Source organism: Mesocricetus auratus, unplaced genomic scaffold (genome assembly GCF_017639785.1).
Source record: "Mesocricetus auratus isolate SY011 unplaced genomic scaffold, BCM_Maur_2.0 Super-Scaffold_100011, whole genome shotgun sequence".
In the NCBI taxonomy this organism is placed as follows: Eukaryota; Metazoa; Chordata; class Mammalia; order Rodentia; family Cricetidae; genus Mesocricetus; species Mesocricetus auratus.
The window spans coordinates 61,688,390-61,709,456 of record NW_024429195.1 but is presented as its reverse complement, the minus strand read 5'-3'; the positions used below and the strand labels follow the sequence as shown (position 1 = coordinate 61,709,456).

Genomic DNA, 21,067 nt, shown 5'->3' with positions numbered 1-21,067 from the left:
ACCAAACAAAATAGCAATTTAAAGTCATTTTATAGTAAGCTGCAGCATAAGGTTGTTCTTTTTTATTATTTTTAAATTTAAATTAGAAACAAGGTTGCTTCACATGTCAATCCCAGTTCCCTCTTCCTTTCCCTCCCCTCCTCCCACGCCCTCCCACCAACACCCCAAATATACTCTCATTTCCCCAGGGAGGGTGAGGCCCTCCATCGGGGTGTCCTTAGACTGTCATTTCATCCAGGACAGGGCCTAGACCCTCCCCCAAGAGTCCAGGGTGAGAGTGCATCTCTCATTGTTGGATGGGCACCCAAAGTCCATTTGAATGCCAGAGATAAATACTGATCTACTACCCAAGGCCCAGTAGATTGCCTAGGCCTCCTCACTGACACCCACATTCAGGGGGTCTTGATCAGTCCCATGCTGGATTCCCAGGCATCAGTCTGACATTCAAGAGCTAACCCTTGTCAGGTCAGCTGTTTCTGGGGGTTAAATCAGCCCAGTCTTAACCCCTTTGCTCATCAGTCCTCCCTCTCTGTCACTGGATTCCTTGAGTTCAGCTCAGTGTTTAGCTGTGGGAGTCTGCCTGTTTCCATCAGCCATTGGATGAAGGGTCTTTTCCCCAGACTCTCTGGCCAAGGGATTGTAGGCTGGCACTCCCCAGATCAATGTCTAAAATCCATACATGAGAGAGTACATACCATGTTTGTCTTTTTGTGAATGAGTTAGCTCACTCAGGATGGTTTCTTCTAGTGCCATCCATTTGCCTGCAATTTTCAGGATTCCATTTTTTTCTGCTGAATAGTACTCCATTGTGTAAATGTATCACATTTTTCTCTATCCTGTCTTCAGTTGAGGGGCATCTAGGTTGCTTCCAGGTTCTGGATATTACAAATAATGCTGCTATAAACATAGTGGAACAAAATGTCCTTGTTGTATGAATGTGCATCTTTTGGATATATGCCTAAGAGTGGAATAGCTGGGTCTTATGGTAGGCTTATTCCCATTTTTCTGAGGAATCTCCATACTGATTTCCAAAGTGGCTGTACGAGTTGGCACTCTCACCAGCAGTGGAGGAGCATTCCCCTTTCTCCACAACCTCTCCAGCATAAATTGTCATTGGTGTTTTTGATTTTAGCCATTCTGACAGGAGTGAGATGGTATCTCAGAGTTGTTTTGATATGCATTTCCTGGATGGCTAGGGATGTTGAGCACTTTCTCAAGTGCTTCTCAGCCATTTTAGACTCCTCTATTGAGACTTTTCTATGTAGTTCTGTAGCCCATTTTTTTTCAATCCCAGTTTCCTCTCCTTCCCCTCCTCCTGCAACCTCCCCATCCCTTCCCCAGCCTCCCACCCTATTGCCAATTCCTTCCACATAGGGGATATCTAGAGTCTGTCATTTGACTCGGGGTAGGGTCCAGGTACTCCCCTAAGAGTCCATGTAGCCCACTTTTTAATTGGATCCTTTGGTGTTTTGGAGACTTGCTTCTTGAGTTCTTTGTAAATTTTGGATATCAGCCCTCTGTCAGATGTGGGCTTAGTGAATATCTTTTCCCATTCTGTGGGCTGCCTTTTTGTCTTGTTGTCTTGTGTCCTTTGCCTTAGAGAGGCTTCTCAGTTTCATGAGGTCCTATAAGGTTGTTCTTAAAGAGTCTTATCTGACCCTCCCAAAGCTGAAGATGTTGGGAGGCATTGCCTTACCTCCCCCTATCTTTATTGAGCTGTTACTGGAGAAAGCATTCTTTCCTATATGTTTAGTTCTGCCAGAACACAGCGCTCCATAAAGACAAGAATGCACTGTTAGGAAATTACCTCTCCCAACATTGCATAATGAATTTGCTGAGTGATTAAAGTCTGTCTCAATGGCCATTCTACATTTCAGTCCAAATGCATATATAATAACAATATCCTTTTAAAATATCTCCTTTTAACCTTTTTCTGTGCTTAAACTACAGTTGACTAAAGCATTGTAAGATAGAAGCCAATTACACATTTTTGTCTGATTAGATCAAGCTTGGGTATTGTCTTCAGTCTAGAGTAATCATATTCCATTCTTTGGAGACTTAGGTAGAAAATGTCCCTGTGGCTGGTTGTATACCAACTATGCCTGGAAGCTAAGGAGGACAATCTCCTACTTAGCATTTGGGCTTTCAGCAGAGAATTTTGGTCCTGGGGAAAATGAATAGAAATCTAACACAATAGCTTACACAAATGAGCAGAAAGAAGCAGAAGTACAGAAAGGAAAATTTTCTAGACTCCCAGTGAGCTTTTATCTAAGTACTGTTCTTCCTAACATCCGCCTCTTGTTTTCTACCTGGCACCCTGTGTTGAAATAATTAATTTTCCTCTATTGCTTCAACTTACCAGGTTGCTGTAGGTTATTTGCAGCTAGCTCTATAGGAAAAGATTGAAGCTGTTGTGTACTACCCAGCTTAACCTATGCTGTCTCTGAGCTAGCCTGCACTCAGACCAGCTTAACCTCTGTTGTCTCTGAGCTAGCCTGCACTCAGACCAGCTTAACCTCTGTTGTCTCTGAGCTAACCTGTGCTCACACCAGCTTAGCCTCTGTTGTCCCTGAGCTAGCCTCTGTGTGACTACACTCACCCAGAGGTATCAACCTAGTGCTCATTACTCACAATTTATATTTTCTGTTTATCTTGTCTTCTTGAAAGTCAGGTAAACGTTTCACTTGCATTTTAAATCAGCCAAAACAGTATTTTCCTTCTGTTATTATTTTTTTCAATTTCATGAAAAGATCAGAATGTAGTTCAGGCTGGTCTCAAATTCTGTTGGGGCCCGAATATTTTAGAAATGTGTTCTACCCAGCCATGAGTTCTAAGAGCTCAGAATTTCTATTGTCTTTTAGATATTGGCTGATTACCACCAGATGCCTGACCTAGGTGGGGAATGGCTCCTTTTCTGTATAACAAAAGACTTGGGCCAGGGCAGTGTATACCCACCCTGAGGACTGGTGTGGAGTACATGAGGGCTTGAGTAGAGTACCTGAGGACTTGAGTATGTGTTGCTTATGAGTGTCTCGAGGATTAAAGGAAATATTTTCTATCAGCCCTTTATACATGATAATAGATGTCTTTCTGTCATTACCCCCCACATTTGGATGGTTACTTCAGATTATGCTTCAATAAACTGTGGCTTTCAGTATTGATTGGGAGCCCTCCTGTTGTGACCAGATGTCTCTGTCTTGTCCTTAGCATCATTGGATAGTTAGACCTTCCTTCATCCACACTCCCCAACTCAGGGACAGACCCAGGGCTGTTTGGCTGGTTCTGATCACAGCCCCAAAGACACTAGTCTGGAATAGATGGCCCCTGCAGCATGGGGCTAATATAGACTGGACCATAATAAAATTTTCTAAATAGTAGAGTAGTGGAAGATGACCTTGAGCTTCTGAACTTCCTGACTCCATCTTTCCAGTACTGGAATGGTAGGTATAGGTCGCCATGCCTAGTTATGCAGTCCTAAGGTTAGAACGTAGGACTTCGGGCACAGTAGACAAACACTCTACCATTTGAGGTACTGTCCTAGCTACTAGTTAGTTTTCTGATGGTGTGATAAGAACACTATCCCAAGCCAACTTTGGGAAGAAAGGGTTTATTTGGCTTACAGGTAAGAATTTCTCATTAAGGGAAGCCAACTCTATAACCCAAAGCAGGAGCTTGAAGCAGAAACTTCAAAGCTTGATTCTAGGCTCACATTGAGCTGTAAACCTAGACCCACTGGCCTAGAAATGATACTGCCCTCAATGGGCAATGCCCTTCTACATCATTTAACAAACAAAAAAATGTCCCACCGAGATGCTATAAGTGAGTATAATACAGGCAACTCCTCAGTTGAGACGCCATCTTTCCCAAGTTGGGAAGTGTCAAGTTGACATACAAGATTAAAAATCATATGCCCTGCCTCACTTAGTCTAAACCTGCACTGAGTTACCTCTTTAATTAAAAAGATAAAATAATGCTTGGTTCGTAATTCCTTCCCTCTTCTCCTAGGACTCCAATGCTGGACCAAGAAGTACAGGTAAATGAGGAATGCTAAACTGGAGAAAACATAGTCTTCCCCAGGGAAGATCTTACAAATGGCTTGACTAATGGCTATACAATACCAACTGGTCAGCTCCAAAATCACATGCACGCATACGCACACACACATATACACACACACACTCTCTCTCTACAAAAAAGAGATCAGAAGGCATGAATTTGAAAGCAGGCACAGAAATGAATGGGAAAGATGAAGATGATATAACTATATTGTAATTTCAAAAATGAATAAACTAATGACTTGATACAACTCTGTGGTACATACTTACAACCCCAGAATTTGGGAAGTAGATCCAGGAAAATCAGGTGTTCAACAGCAGTACTGCATTGTCTTTAGCAAGTTTGAGGACAGCTAGGCTACAAGAGGTCATGTCTCAAAATTAAAAAGGAGGAGGAGAAGGAAAAGGAGGAGGACGTGGAGGAAAAGGAAAAAGAAAACCCAAAAGCATGAGAATAAACAGACAAGAATTAATTGGGGAGATTCTGAAACTACTATTATAAGATGAAGAATAAAAGTGGCTGCGATGGAGACTACCGTAAGTGAGAGAATGGAGAGCCTGCCTGCAGGAGAGAGGCAATGTTCTTTACCAGATTCTTCTCAAAGCCTTCTTTTGGTGACTTTAAGACAAATGTATCGATCTATCCTGTCCTCTTTCCCTCCCCAACCCACAAGTCAGTGCTCAAGAAAGGAGTGATAACTGAAGAAACTAGGATTCCCCAACTACACTGTCCTTGTTCACCTGGTGATATTGTTTCTAAATTATGATTTAGATGACACAAGACACCCAGGGTTTCCTAGCTGATGTTGGCACCATGTGATCTGGTGCAACTGATTATACCAAGGCCAAGGGGAAAAAAATCACTAAAGCCTCTTCAAGAAAAAAAAAGCAAAAAAAAAACTGTGTACTTTTATTTTTCATTTTTCATAGGGGACTTCTAAAAACAAGTTATTACCATTATGTTCTCTAACATAATTTATACACTGGATAAAATCAGATGGGATGAAAGAGGGTTCTTTTTCCCTTCTTGGAGCACTCACTCCTTTCCCCATATTTTCTTCTAACAGAAATTAGTTTTTTTTCTTTTAAACATTTTATTTAAATTAGAAACAATCTTGTTTTACATGTTAATCCCAGTTCCCTTTCCCTCCCCTCCTCCCCTGCCCCCCACCAAACCCCCATCCCATCCCCTTTCTGCTCCCCAGGGAGGGTGAGGCCTTCCATGGGAGATCTTCAAAGTCTGTCATATCAGACTAAACTGTCTGAGTGTCTAAGCTGAGAGAGTATCCCTTTGTGTGGAATGGGCTCCCAAAGTCCATCCGTGTACTAGGGATGAATGCTGATCCACTACCAGAGGCCCCATAGATTAACTAGACCTCCAAACTGACATCCTCATTCAGGGGGTCTGGATCGGTCCTATACTGGTTTCTGAGCTGTCAATCTGTGGTCCATGAGCTCCTCCTTGTTCATGTCAGCTGTTTCTGTGGGTTTCTCCAGCTTGGTCTTGACCCCTTTGCTCATCACTCCTCCCTCTCTACAACTCGATTCCACGAATTTGGCTCAGTGTTTATCTGCAGGTGTCTGTTTCTGCTTTCATCAGCTACTGGATGAAGGCTCTAGGATGGCATATAAGGTAGTCATCAATCTCCTTATAGGGGAAGGACATTTAAGGCAGCCTCTCAACTACTGCTTGGGGTCATCCTTGTAGATCTCTGGACATTTCCTTAGTGTCAGATTTCTCTTTAAACCTATAATGGCTTCCTCTGATTATGGTACCTCTTTTTCGTACTCTCCTGCTCCCTCATGTCCTCCTCTCCCTTCCTGAAATTAATTTTTATTCCCAAACTATATTGTAGTTTCATTTGTTCATTTATTAACACTCTCCCTACTTCTAAATATATTTAAAGAGGAATTGCGAAGAAAGATATAAAAAGACAAAATTGTCAGTATACTGTAGAAGACAAAAGACAAACTGAAAAATGGAGCAGATGAAAGCAAAAGTTTCACACCCGTTTTAGAGTCAGGTAACTAGATTAAAATTACACATTTGAAGAGTTCTGAGCTATTCTGAGTCTTTCCCTACACTAGGAAAATGTGCACCTTTTCAGCGAAGTTTTTAAACACACAATCCTATGCTGGTGTGTAATAATTGTTTAAACTGTTTTATTTGTGACAGTTGATGTGACTATCATTCCTAAGTCCTGTCCTTTCCCACACATGTCTCACAACTAAGCAAGCATGGATACACGAACTTACTGTATTACCATCAAGAACCCACAACTTAAAGGGGTGTTTTACTTGACTGTATATGTTCAGAGCAGGTGTATATGTAAATGACGTTTATAATGTTGGGAAAGGATAATTGGATCCAAATACTGCAATTAAAAGATTGAATCTTCCATTTTTCACACTCCAGGACAACTTTTTTTTCAAAAATTATTACTAGATATATATAACCAAAGTATTCAGAAAAATATCGGGTATTCCATCTTAATAGCGCCTTAGATTTTGAGTACCTTGCATTTTCCCAGAGTTTTGCAATTTATTTTAAGAAGGTTTCCTTACCAAGGTAAGAATAATTGTCCTTCTCCTATTCAACCATGTTCTTTCATTATGCCTATTCTGAATCAATTGGCTCCGAAATCAAATGTACTTTCTTTCTTACCTTACTTTTAGAAGATAAATAGACTTGTTTTCATGAATACCTACATTTCACATTTTCAATTATATTATATTATATCAATAAATGAGTTGTATCAAAGGCATAAGGCCTTTATACATTGCTTTAACATAAATAGTATGTCTTCATTAAATTGCTACATCATGCATTGCTGTGGTTTTCCCAATTTTGAATCCCACTTTGAAGAAGATAGTTGTTTGTATAATAGAAGTGTATTTCTGAACTAAAGTCCATAAGATCACAGATGATAGAGGCCAGAACTGCTTTATTTATTACTTTGTACACAAAGTCGACACACAGAAAATGCATTATACTTATTTGTTTTCTCCTTCTTTATAATTTACATATTTGTTACTCAAATCAGCATCCTTGCAATAAGTATATTTTTGTATTCAATATAAAGCGCATATATAACTTTAGTTGTTAACAGTTTCTTAATGTGTACATTAGATATTTTTTAATGCTTGGCATACAGTTAAAATTGCTGCTCAGAATAAACCACTATTCTGACACTGAAAAAAAAGAATAATTGTCCTTATTTTCCAAGTTGGAGGTCAGTGGTCTTGCCCAGGATCACCTAACTGACATGTGACCAAGGTGGAACTTTCTCAGACATTCTCCATGCAAACCAGTGCTCCTTCTCAAACTGCCAGCATCCATGTCTAAGTCATTGATCTTTAACAAAATGTTGGTTCTTAACACAGCTATCCCCTTGCTTTTTAATCCTGTAGACTTTAATTAACTATAAACTGAATTTCCCAGTGCTGACCACGATGACAATAAGACAGCTCTTTTTAGTGTTCCTTAATCATAACCCTAATTAAAAAGTCCATCCCTGGAGGGAAGCTATTAAAATTGAGTATTCTCCAGGTAAATGAAAAGCCACTTATTAGAACATTTATCTCAGAAACATTTGGAAAACTATTTTCTCATACTATCTGCAGGAGTAACTTCATTTGTGTGTGTTTTTATTTCATTGTCTATTGTGGAAACATTTTTGTGCATAAGAACAAATGGTTAAACTATATTTTCTTCACAGAGAAATTTCATGTAAATCAAAACTTTATATTATATGTATGAACATGAAAATGCCTTGAATTGTTACTTATTTACACTGATAATACTATCATGTGCTGCTATCAGCTGTTCTAATTTAGTTCAATAAAAGTCTCTTGGGTTTATTCTAACTTCTATTTATTTAAACACATTGACATAGATTTCATGCACACATTTACACATACAATGCTGCTATTGTAGTTCAAGTAATTTAATACTATTACTTTCCAGTATTGTCATATATTTTAGTGGAAGGCAAAGCATTTTCTTTCATTAAGCTTTCACATGATATTGAACTATTGTCTCCATCAGAAGAATATTGCTGTAAGCCAGCTAACACTACCTACTTTCAGTTTCTATTATGGTTCATAAACTCAACTTCACTTGGGGCTATGTCGCTTATGACACAAATAATATCAAACTTTTACAGTTTAAACTACCTGCTATCAAACAGTCCTAAGACACGCTCATCATTTATGCTAACTTTCTGTAAGCTCAAGGGTACTAAGACATTTCTTTTGCTCTGTCTGGCAGATGTGAGAAGTTAAAAGTTGAAAGAGAAAAACCTCAGCAAAAAATCATTTTAAATTTTGAACTAAAGGTGATATGTTTCTCAGTTGAGTTGTATCCAAATGTTCCTAATCTCCCATAATGTTGGAATATATTATACCTTGGTTTTGTGTAAACACAACCTCATAATTATGCAATTATTAGTATGTATCCTAAGTAGATTCCAAACTGTGACAAGTAATGGAAATTTAAATAAAACGTCACCCTTCTTTAATAAAAAAGAAAAACCTTTAAATCACATAATGCATATTTTTTCCTCTTTAATACTTCCCTGCATAATAAAGAACTCAAATTGCCAATATACTCTTCCCCAACTTATTTTAAATAGAGTAAAAAAATTCCAGCCATGTTCTAAGTTCATAAATCTAACAGTGTCAGTGTCAACAGGAACTAAAACAGTTATTTTCATTGATATTAATAGTTGATAATTTTAGTTCACTGGGTGCATGACAGTTTATATATTCTCTGTGCTTTTTATTTTTAATTATCTTTCATTTCCCATGGCTTCCACAGTGTAAGCTGCCATCTGCTGCTGGAGTGCTTACTTGCACTGGAGAAGTAGTTCTCCACTCTCTGCTTGATGGAATAATGGAAAAATGAAAACACAAATGGAAAATTTGTCAGACAGCAGGTAGTTAGCAAGTCTATGGTCTGGAAGCACTCCCACACAGAATGCAAAGAATGTGGAAATCTGTATCAGGAAAATGGGAAAAAAAAGTCAGAGTTGCAACAAAAAAATGAGAATAGTCTAATTATTCTTAAAGACCCAGAGGAGTATTTGAATATTGAAACAGGTAATATGCTTACAGTCTTTGTTCATGTTTGTATTCCTGTGTTTCTGAAGAACCATTATTGAAACAGTTTTCAACCTTAATAGAAACGATGTGCAGGAGGGACAAACCCAGGATGGAGAACCGGGCTGATTCTTGCATGTCTATCTGGACCTATCAATACAACAAATTGGTTACTGGGTATTCACTAAAGAAGAACTCCACAGCTTACATGAACAAAACAAAAAGAGCTCAGGCATATTTAGTTTCATTCCTGTCTGATGTAAGAATGTGGCAATATTGATTTCAGCATGAACAGATCAAATTTAATTCCTCCAAGCGCCCCTAATAACGTACCATGAAAGCAGAAGCTCAGAGTATGCGTGTGATTTCATAAAGCTGAAAATTTCCATCTGCGGCTTCCAGACATCGTCTGCGAAGAGTCAGTCACTCCCCCCTCATGGATATTCACTGACACGCCAGACCTGTTCAAACATACAACACACTAATAACAAATTACTCTTGGCTGTTTCCTGGTTACTGGGTTTTTTCTTCTTTTAACATATTAAAGAAAATTAAATGCACAGCAAGGAAAAGATCTTTACATACAAATTGAAAAGTATTTTTTATATATTCTTTGTCAGTTCCTGAAATGCTCTAATCAGTTACAGTTAACAGGAGCCACTTTACATGCCCTGGCAAACATCTAATTTCAATGTGACAGCATAAATTACATAGGAGAAATCCAAAGGAATAAATATGATACTCAAAGAATAACAAACAGGTTAAAATTTTGTGAAATTATGAGCCTAAAACTGTGGTTCTCAATCTGTGGGTCACGACCCCTTTGCATTTAAATGACCCTTACCTAAGACCAAAAGAAAAACTCAGATGCTTGCATTATAACTCATAACAGTAGCAAAATTACAACTATGAAGTAGCAACAAAAATAATTTTATGGTTGAGGGATCAACACAACATGAAGAACTTTACTAAAGGGTTGCAGCATCAGAAAGTAGAGAACCACAGGGATAAAATAACAGACGCATGAAGTCTAAACAAAGGAAAAACAGGATCCCCTCTCTATTCAATAATCGCCAAAAAAGAAAAAAGCAACTTTGCTGGTAGAATGTAGTGTGGTTTCCCACCGTTTTGAAGATCCAATCTGTCTTTTTAAAAAATCAGAATTATCGGGGCTGACTACTGGAGGTTTGACCAAGTTCCAGTGAGTATATGGGCAACACAATTTGGTCTTGGTATTTTTTTCCTTCTTTCTACTTTTTCTTATTTTGTTTTGGGGAGGTCACAATTGAGGGTGCACCTGGGAGTACTGGGAAGTGCATTACCCAAACTTGCCAAATAATAATAAAAAAACAGAATTACCTAGGAAAATGCCATAACCTAGATTATCATCTTATATATTTATTTTGCCAATTCATGCCACCTATTGATGTTTACATAATCAAGAAGAAAATATTTTGATAAGAGGGATGCTATTCAAGATAATTTATAATATTAAAGGGAAACAGAGAATACTGATATTGAAGGGTCATAAAAACTGCCAGAAAAAATAATGTATTAAAAAAGAATGTCCTGAGGGGGGCCAGAAAGATGACCCAGGGTATAAATGTGCTTGCAATCAATCTTGATGACCTGAGTTTTAGCCTCAGAACTGCCACAAGAGAAGAGTGAACCTTCAAGTTGTCATCTGACATTCATATGCATGCTGTGGCATGAATACTTGTAGACACACACACATATATATGTGTATATATATATGAATAAATAAGTAAACAAAGAAATAAATAAATGTAACATGTAATGAGCTGACAGCATATATACTAAAATACTATCAAAATAGTGAGGTTTTGAGACATTGAATTGTGTTCTATCATGGAATGGCAATTTAAACAGAACAGAAATTTCCTGGTTTTGAGGAGAGTGACAAATGGTGACAAGATGACATGTGAAATGGAAATTTGTAAGAGAAAATGATAAAGAAACTGACATTTTCAGATTTACATTTCTAGGACATTTTGAGATTCTGCAAGGGCATTTATTATTGTTTACCATTCATTTGTACAACTACTCAAAGACTATTTTATACAAATTTTATGTACCTAAAATCCTCAAAATTAATAATTGTGAAAATTTAGTGAGTTAAAAATAGTAAATCAATATGAATTTCAAATTAAATTACTTGATATGTAAGAACCATTACACAGTAGTATCAAATACTAATTTCAAATAACCAAGGAACTAAAAACACCATGTACCAATTCTCTAAGAACTATAGCATGGAGAGGGAGCACAGACTTAGATTATATAAAGTGCAGCTCTGGAATTTCCTAAGATGCTAAAAGAGGTCCTGGATTCAAGAACACAATCTAGTTTTCACATTCTGCTTAAAATCAGCTATCTTCTTCACACTTGGATTAAATCAGAAAAAAACCTGTTAAAATGCAAACTGTGTTTTGTTACTGGACAGATAAAAATTCTCCAATTTTGTATTGGGGTAGTTCCATCTGCATACTGGAACAAGAAAAGTTCATGTTTTCAAGTGAGACCTTAAAATTACTATGAAAAAATCCTAGACATGACTGCAGTGACAGGTGTAGAAACTACAAATTTGACAGTCTACACAAATGAAAATCAAGAAAATGTTTTGATGGTTGGGCATAATGGCATATACCTGTAATCCCAGCAGTCAGAGGATGAGGCAGGGGGATCCCTGAGTGTTCAAGACTAATCTGGGCTATACAAACTCTAAGAAAGTTTGTCCACGTCGTGAAATACATAGTATTACTCTAATCACATAATACATATTCTTTACCTTAGTTCCATTGATAGGAACAAATTGTATTCTGTTTCTGTTGTTAAATGTCAACCCTCCTTATCTTGTTTTATAAACACATGTGTTTCTGCCCCTCCTTCAGTTGTAACAAGTATGGCATAAACTGTCTAGCACTGGGCATTTGAACAGATGATAAGAGTATAGAGTTACCACAGCTTTCATATGGAATAACAATCTGAGGACATTTATGATGTGTGGGTGGTGGCATTCATGTGGCTCACACTTCCACAATGCTGTTCATACTGAAGGAAGTCAGGGCAGGTTCCTGGAGACAAGATTCGAACATAGAGGCCATGGAGGGGTGCTGCTTACTGGTTTCTTACTCTGGCCTGCTCATCCTGCTTTCTTTTGCTCTTAATTTTCATTTTTTATTCATTTTATATACCAACCACAGTTCTGCCTCCCTACCTCCTGCCCTCCCCCATCACTCCTCAGAGAGGATCTAGGGCCTGCCTCAACTTGATATGCCAAGCTTTGCTTACTCCCCGTGATGGGACATCTTATTAAGTCTCAAGAGTGTTTCCGTGTCCTCAGTGTAGCTGATTCTAGAATTTGAGACAATAGCAAGTATCCATACATTACACTTTAGTATCAAGAGACATAAGATGTTCTCAGATATTATTTGTGCAATGTACATATCCATTTTCATTTTTTTGTTTGGAAATAGTATTCTGAACAAATACAAATCTGTGATTTCTCCATTTTTATTAAGCAAATATTTCTGATATATGTGCCCAAATGAAGTAAATAAAACCAAATTCCTAATTTCAGAAGGTTCCAAGTCTCAGAAAAAAAAGATCACTAAGTACAATCCAAAATACTAGAGCTCAGCTAGAGATATGCTTAGCTCCTAGTTCAGAGCACAGCTAAAAACGATCAGGGTTATTCTTGGTAAAGGCTTCCCAGAGGCAAGCACATTTTGTCTGAATCTTTCAAGAGACTACAAGTTTCCCAGAAAGACTGTGTGTGACAGAGTAGGGGTAGTGGCAAGAGAAATTCAGCAAATACAAAAACATGAGCAATACATAAAACTCAAAGTAGGCATCATGTGTGTAGTAGTTCCAAAGTCTTTCAACTCTTTAGCGTCTCATGTTCTGGGTTTCTCGTCACTAAATGCAGAGATAGTGTCTATATTACAAAGTCATGGTGGTGATTAAATACAATCAATTCACAATTCACATGCTCAGTGCTGTGCCCGTCATGCGACAGGAACTCATGGTAGTTAAAACATGGGGTATGCATGAGAAACAAATAGTTCTGGGCACGGAAGTGCCACTTCTGCAACAACTGTCTGTGAGAAGCTCCGCATGCCAAGCCAACAAGGTCAGACTGTATCCTGAAGGCAACAGGGGCTTTGAAAACACATGCCATTTCATTTTTAGAAACATGGCCTAGTTGACAGTTTGAAGGAAGAATTTGTTCATCTCCCCAACTCTCCCTGACCTCTGCTAAATAGCTGTTATACTTTAATTCTCTGTTGTACTATTTAGAACAGATCTGAATCTTTAGATGATTTCTGTTCGTCGTATTTTTCTTTGGGTCAATTTTTATTTTGATTCTATTTGCAGATAGGTGGGATATATTACCCAGTGTTTCCTTCTAAAAATACACATTTTGAAGAGCATTTTCTCTCTCTAGAGAATAGTCCTTCTATTCAGTTCTCTTTGTATGTAATGCCTGGTTTGGTGCAATGGAGTTTACTCTAAGTTTGCTAAGTAACTGCTAATGCTGCTCTGCCTCTTTACCCAGGGCCCGTACTGTGTGGAATAATTTGCACACTGTCTACAATTAGCATTCTACGACATGAAATTGGTGCAATATCCCCATCCATTCATCCAGCTGTAACTTGGAACCTTCTTGCCTTTTCCACCCTGGGTGGTAATGAGGAAGTATGTGTTCAATAAGTTTCCCATAACAGATTCCATATGGTACCTATTGGGTTTCAAGGTGCATTTACCAGGCTTTCCTCTCTCCAATTATATTTTATTCTGTCATCACCTGCATGGTTTACAGGTTTCCTCTTTAAATTCCATACAATCCTCTTCAGTTACAAAGGCCTTTCCAAATACTATGGCTTTTTCAAGGCTGACATCCAGAAGCAACTAATCCTCCTGGATTTGAGGACAATGCTAGAGAAAGCTTCCAAATGTATCTTTATCAGGGATTAAAGGACCCGAGGATGGTAACTGAGTGGCCAGGATACTCTGAGTGCTAAAGAGATTTTCCTGAAAGAAACAAGTAGGCAGGGTGAGTTGGTAAAGGTGCATGAAGTGAGTACCACTACCTCCGGTAGATAAGCATAGGACTTTCCACTAGTCCTAGTCACCCTAGGAAAGGAACAAACAGACTGAAAAACAACCAAATGGAAACAAAGTTCTGTCTTGCCTTCAATTTCATGGACATTCACATGATCTATTTTTGAAAATAATAAGCATTAGGGGACTTGACACAGGTTTCTGTCTGTCTTGGCTATCACATCTATTAAGACAAGTAACAACTCAAAGGGTTTATGGGTTTTTCAACATGAGGTAAATGGAAGGAGACTAAATGGAAAGATTTTTAATTATAGCAACATAGAATGAATCTGAGGGACACCTGGTCTATCAGAAAAATATTTCTGCACAGAGATGGAAAATAATGAAGTCCAAATGTCAGTTCTTTCATAGTTTGCTCACCCTCTCAAAAGCCTGGCTATAGTCAGTTACGTCAGTGGAGACCCGCAGATGCTGCTCAAGGTTGTCATTCCTCTCTGCTTGACAAATAAAAATAACAAGCACTTTCACTGGGCTTAATGATTTCAACCAATGCCAACATTGTTAATTACATTCGCTTCATAATATTCATAAGATTTGTCATTCCCATTCTAGGGGGGGAATGAAGTGCTTATGAACTTTGCAAAAGGTGTGTGTTAGTTTGAATGTATTGACCTCCATAAGTTCATAGGGAATGGCACTATTTGAAGGTGTTGTCTTCTTGGAGTAGGTATGGCCTTGTTGGAGAAAGTATGTCACTGTAGGAGTGAGCTTTGAGGTCTCATCCATGCACAAGCCATGCCAAGTGCTTGAGTCTACTTCCTGTCGCTTTCTGATCATGATGTAGCCAGCACCGTGCCTGCCTGAATGTCACTATGCTCCCTGCCATGATGATAATGGACTGAATATCTGAAACTGTAAGAAAGCCATCCCAATTAAATTTTCCCTTATAAGAGTTGCTGTCGTCGTGGTGTCTCTTCATAGCAATAGAAATTCTAACTATGACTAGGTGTAAGTTAGTAAATCATGAGGCTGGAATTCTAACCCAGGCTATCTAGCATCAAGGTCTATGCTCACAAGCACTTCCTCCCAAGAACACAATTTAAGGTATTCACAATCGTATCTGGAGATCAAGACCTGTTGATTATTGTCAAGACAAATTAGAGAACGTGCAGGCCAGTGTGCTTCAGTGAAGAAAAAAATATACAACACATAAATGTAGAAACTGGATTTTTCTTTGTATAACTATACCAATTCATTAAAAGAAAAAATTCCTCTCCATGGTTGGCTGCTTCAAAATGTGCAGAATCAAGAAAAATGCAATGTCGTAGAGGAGAGATTGCTGTGTGTCAAATACTTTTTGAATGAATGCTAGAAAAATATTTCACTTCTTAACTTAGACCCATGCAGTTAGGGAGAGACTGTTATAAGGGATCACGTCTGCACACTGAGGTCACACGCTAAGGCCCATACCTCAAATCTATTGATGGAATAAGTTGCCACTAGAGGGTAATGGATCATTCCGGAAGAGTACCATTGGAAAATCTTCTTTGTATTTTATCATAAAAACCAAAGACGGTATTTCAACATTGTTCCTTACCCAGTTTATCTGAATAATAAACTGTCTTCTTTTTGTGGCCTCATACTTCCCGTAAAATTGTTAATATCTTCCTTCTAGTCCTCATTGCCTCTCCACTGGACTTTCTCTCCATCTCAGAAGACACAAGGATGATAAAATATCAGCTCATGCATATAAGGGCAGTTGCGTGATTTCAAATCACTTAACATTTTTATAAATAACCTTTAAAGAATTATTTGTGGCTCTTACAATCAATTTCAGAAGCTGTTATTTGATTTTGCAGCACATTTGCCAACTGTGGTGGCACAGTCCAGTAGGATTTGCTGAAGGACAGGGAAGCAGGAGGATCATGAGTTTGAGGCCAGCCTGGGCTCCACATTTTAACTTCTCAAGAAACTGCGATTCAAACCAAGCTACCCAGTCTGCTCACTTCCATACCATGGTGTCACCTTCAAAGTCAAAGTTTAAATTGATGATTTATATAAAATTACCAGAAAATGACAGACTAATCCAGTTAGAAAACTTATCCAACCTAATTTCCAGGATGAAATAACTTCAGAAATTTATGTTTATAAACATGATTTTTGAAAACCTACAACAAGCATTTGCTATAACAGGGCTTATCTTAAATGACAGTGAACACCGCATACACAGAGACAGAGGAAAAGTCCTGGAATTAGTCACAGAACTTTCTGTGCACACATTTGTGTTTTTAGGACAAAGGGTTGAATCTTTCTATGGTCTTGAAAACTCCATGAACCTCTATAGCAAATGTTTAGTGAGTAAGATGGACTTTCCAGGCACTGTGTGCTCTGTGCTATGTCTGCACACTGTCCTGGACTCTGACCCTGGCTGCTCCAATGCCAATGTCTGTATAAATCCTTCTCTGATTTTCCCAACTAGGGACTCGTAAGTTTTCTGTCTTCGGTCCTCTCTGACTGTGCTCTTGCTGCCTGCTCTCCTTGCAGCACCCTTCGTCCTGCTTATCCCCACCTGCTGGCTGGCTCCTCTCTTTCTTAGTGCCCTAACATGAAGGCTTTGGGGATACACCTGACCCCTGGAACCGGGTTGTTTGCTTCTTCTCTGTGTTTCCAGAGTACCCAGGGTGAAACCCGTGTGACAGTGACTGTGATGCAGTGTTAGCACTACGTGGGATTGCTCTGTGCCCTTGAAATCCCGTCTTTCCTAACTTCCCAACTCTAGTACCTATTGTTAGTATCCTGGCATCTGTACTGGCCTGCCTTTGGAGTTCTGACAGGATACAACCTTAGCTGCTGCCACTAAGAGCACCACCTGTGCCTACTCATTATGGTCCCTTTTAAGAGGGCCCTGCCCATCTCCCATCTCTCTCTCTCTCTTCCTCCCCCTCTCTATTTCTCACTCTCACTCTCTCTTTCTCTTTCCCCTCATAAAAAACCCTTCCACGTGAACTCTATTGCATGGCATCTTTCTCTCTCAAGTCACTTTTTTAATTATAACACCTATCACAGTTCCTGATACTGGAAACAACTCACTGAATGAATGACAAATGATAGAAGCTTATTTCCTCAACCTTAAGAGAGGGAAGCAGCTCTGGATTCCTAAATTTTGGGCACATGCCAGTATATAAGAGTTCACAGCAAGTGGCCCAAAAATTAAACACACAGACCCATCTGCACCTTTCTCTTGTTCCAGCATCAATCAAACCATCGCACATCAGGGAATATTTCCTTCCAGTACACCTGCCAGTTGGAGAGAAAGCATCTTCTGAAAATGTAAGGGTTCTAACCAAGCCTTTGCCAATTGAAGGGTGCTTTGTCTAAGTCTCAAGAGAAGAAAACACATGCTACTTAGTACCCAGTTAGGAAAATATTTTCTCTAGCATTTGGTACACGGAATGTGTGCTTTTGTTTTGGATAAACATTAAACTGAAACTTGTGTTATTTTCAAAGAGTATCAAATATTCCCAGTGAATGCAGAACATGTGGTATAGATGTGGACAAACAGGGTTTTGATTCCTCCTATGTAAGAGGAAAAGTATTTACATTTTAGATGTTGAAATTCTGTTATTAATAAAGTAACTACATAGAGCATTTCAATATGGTTGCACAAATACTCACTACACTCAGGATGTGTGCTTAATGGTGCACTGTTTCTGAAAACTACTGTTTTTATTCTACAAAAACACTGATATAGTAAATAGCATGAATACAAAGATTAATTACAGGATAGATTAATAAATGTGATCTACATATGGACTCAAAATTACCATGTGACAGACTGGAAGTGAATTTTCCAAAACTCATATGATGAGATTGCCCCCTCGAGGTCAACTCACAACATTGCATGAGAAATTTAAAAAACTGATTAAATGTGTCAACTTATTCTTCAGATCAAATAGGGACCTGAGTGAAATAATATCCATATTATTTGTTTTTATTATGAAAATGTTGTGATAAATTTATTTTACAGACAAGGTTAATATAAAATAGATTGCTCTAGAAGCCCTAGGAGTAGATTAAACAATGAAAAAGAGATCAAATGACTAAAAGGATTAGAATTTAGAATCAATGCCTATAATTGATCAAATCTATATTCAATCCTGAGAATTAATACCCATGAGTAGTTAGCATAAGACTCAAAAAACTAACATTTTTAAATATTCAATCAACATTTTAAAAAAAGGAAATGGACACTCACGCATACTCCCCCACCATGCTCACCCACCATGCTCCCCACCATGCTTACCCACTATGCTCACCCACTATGCTCACCCACCATGCTCACCCACCATGCTCACCCACCATGCTCCCCACCGTGCTCACCCACCGTGCTCACCCACCATGCTCACCCACCATGCTCCCCACCGTGCTCATCCACCATGCTCACCCATCCATGCTCACCTGTGACTACCACAACAGGTTTCTCAGGATTACTTAATTTTCCTCTTTCTGTTACACTTAGGTTATCCTCTGATGGAAAACAAAGTGGCAAAAGATGGAGAAGGATCAAGAAGAGAGCCAATTAACTTTGGTGGTTGTGCTAGGGGTAGGGGCAAATCACAGATCCAAATGCAGTTTGTGAGACTTTCCACACTTTTAGGAAAACTGAAGAAAAATGTTGCACACAAGCCCCATTTCACTGGTGCTAAACAAAACTTCCAGATCTTTCTGGGTCTTTTAGCAAAAATAGCATCACAATGTTAGTGAAAATGGAGTGAAAAGAACAAAAGAGAACAAATATCCACTTTGAGTTTTACTATTATATTTGTAGAAGAGGTGACAATTACAAGAAGTGGAACAGGTTTCAGGAAGGGGCATCACATATTCAGCTTGGCAATGTTGAAATATCTATAGAAAAGACTAACCACACATTAAGAAAATAATGTGCATGTCTAAACCACATAGGATGAAAGTGAGTTAATAACGATTTGAGATAGATAATGTTGTAAATTATCAGATGGAAGAGGTGATCTCTGAATTCCAGAATGATCTAGGGAAGACCACAATGAAAACATAAGTAGCCAAGAATCCTGATGCCTACCAAAGAGGCTGATGAAAATACTCTACAGATACAGAAGCTATATCTAATATATGAAATAACCAACAAATATTTGTTGAATTCATGAAGTTCAGGACTTCTTGAACAATTAATTAAAGAATGAACGTTGACAAAAGTTTCATTTATTGCCCGTGCTCTGCTCGGAGCCTTCTGAGGCCTGGGACTGCTCACTGGAGAGCCCATCCCGGCAGTCCAGCCCCCCCTGAGTCTGCCAGCATCCTAGTACCTTTCTCCACCCACAGAAAGAGGTAAGAGTGGACCAATTTCTGGCTGGCCTTCCAGTGACCTGCTGGGAGCTGCCTGAGGCCTGGGAACTGGGCACTGGGGAACCCATCCCAGCAGTCCAGTCCACCCAGAGACTGCCAAGGCCCCAGTTATAGTTGAGCCTCCACCTACAGGAAGAGGAGAGTCATTGGAGTAATGGACCAGCTTGCACCCACCAGAAGGAAGAAGAGAGGAAGAGAACCCTTCTGCACCCACTGGAAGAAGCGACAGGAAGAAGACAATATAAAAACACATTCAACAACAGAAAAACCAATATGACACCACCAGATCCTAAGGACTCTACACCAGCAAGACCTGAACATCCCAATGCAAATGAAGCAGAAGAGAATGACATTAAAAACAACTTCATGAAATTTATAGAGGCCCTCAAAGATGATATGAGAAAATTCCTTAAAGAAATAGAAAAAAATACAAGAAATCTCTTTTTTGTTTGTTTGTTTTTCTTTTTTATTATTTATTTTTAAATTTAAATTAGAAACAAGGTTGCTTCATAAGTCAGTTCCAGGTCCCTCTCCATTTCCCTCCCCTCCTCCCGTGCCCTCCCCCCAACCTCCCCAATATCCCCTCATTTCCCCAGGGAGGGTGAGGCCCTCCTTGGGGGTGTCCATAGTCTGTCATTTCATCCAGGGCAGGGCCTAGACCCTCCCCCAGAGTTCAGAGTGAGAGTGTATCTCACATTGTCAGATGGGAGTCCAAAGTCCATTTGTATACTCGGAATAAATACTGTTCTACTGCCCAAGGCTCAGTAGATTACCTAGGCCTCCTCACTGACACCCCCATTCAGGGGGTGTTGATCAGTCCCATGCTGGATTCCCAGAAATCTCTTAAAGAAAGCCAAGAAAAAAAAACGATCAAACAGATGATAGAAACACTTCAAGACCCGAAAAGTAAAATAGAGACAATAATGAAAATGCAAACTGAGGTAATGCTGGAAATAGAAAAGCTGGATAAACAAACAGGAACTATAGATGTAAGCATAACCAACAGAATAAGAGAAATAGAAGACAGAATCCCAGGCATTGAAGATACACTAGGAGAAATAGATTTATCAGCCAAAGAAAATCTTAAGTCCAACAAATCCCTAACACAAAATATCCAGGAAATATGGGACACCACGAAAAGACCAAACCTAAGAATAATAGGGATAGAAAAAGGTGAAGAAAACCACCTCAAAGGGGCAGAAAACATATTCAACAAAATTATAGAAAACTTTCCCAACCTAAAGAAAGATATGCCAAAGAAAGTACAACAAGCCTACAGAACAACAAATAAAGTGGACCACAATAAAAGTTCCCTTGCCACATAATAATCAAAACCCCAAACATACAGAATCAAGAAAGAATATTAAGAGCAGCAAAGGAAAAAGTCAAGTAATATATAAAGGCAAAACTATCAGAATTACACCTTCCTTCTCCATGGAAACTCT

At 38.8% G+C, this 21,067-nt stretch overlaps 1 long non-coding RNA gene across 1 annotated transcript; it reads right to left on the bottom strand.

The window, feature by feature from the left end:
• Positions 1-7,711: 7,711 nt before the first annotated feature.
• LOC121143101 lies at positions 7,712-15,945 on the bottom strand. Its single transcript, XR_005880211.1, has 4 exons — positions 15,838-15,945; positions 9,489-9,616; positions 9,169-9,305; positions 7,712-9,052 (listed from the first exon to the last, which is right to left on the bottom strand). It is a non-coding gene; the product is annotated as an uncharacterized LOC121143101 (long non-coding RNA).
• Positions 15,946-21,067: the final 5,122 nt, after the last annotated feature.